We start from the raw sequence: 235 nt of genomic DNA, 5'->3' as shown, positions 1-235 counted from the left end.
TGCAGGGTGGGGGAAGTGCAGGAACGGGGGCTGAGATGCAGCTGTTTCTGGGGGGGCAGTGGCCAAGTGGAACAGGATTGGGAGCAGGGAGACCTCAGGAGGCCCCCCCCCATGCCCAAGGCTCCAGCAAGCCAGGGGATCCTGGCATCCCAGTCCATGTTGCCCCATGGGACCCAGGTGTCCAGGCCCTCTGCCCCAGGGACTGCATGTGCCCAGGGACCCCCTTGCAGGCTCA

Source organism: Alligator sinensis, unplaced genomic scaffold (genome assembly GCF_000455745.1).
Source record: "Alligator sinensis unplaced genomic scaffold, ASM45574v1 scaffold1434_1, whole genome shotgun sequence".
Lineage (NCBI taxonomy): Eukaryota > Metazoa > Chordata > Crocodylia > Alligatoridae > Alligator > Alligator sinensis.
Note: the sequence above shows the minus strand (reverse complement) of the source record.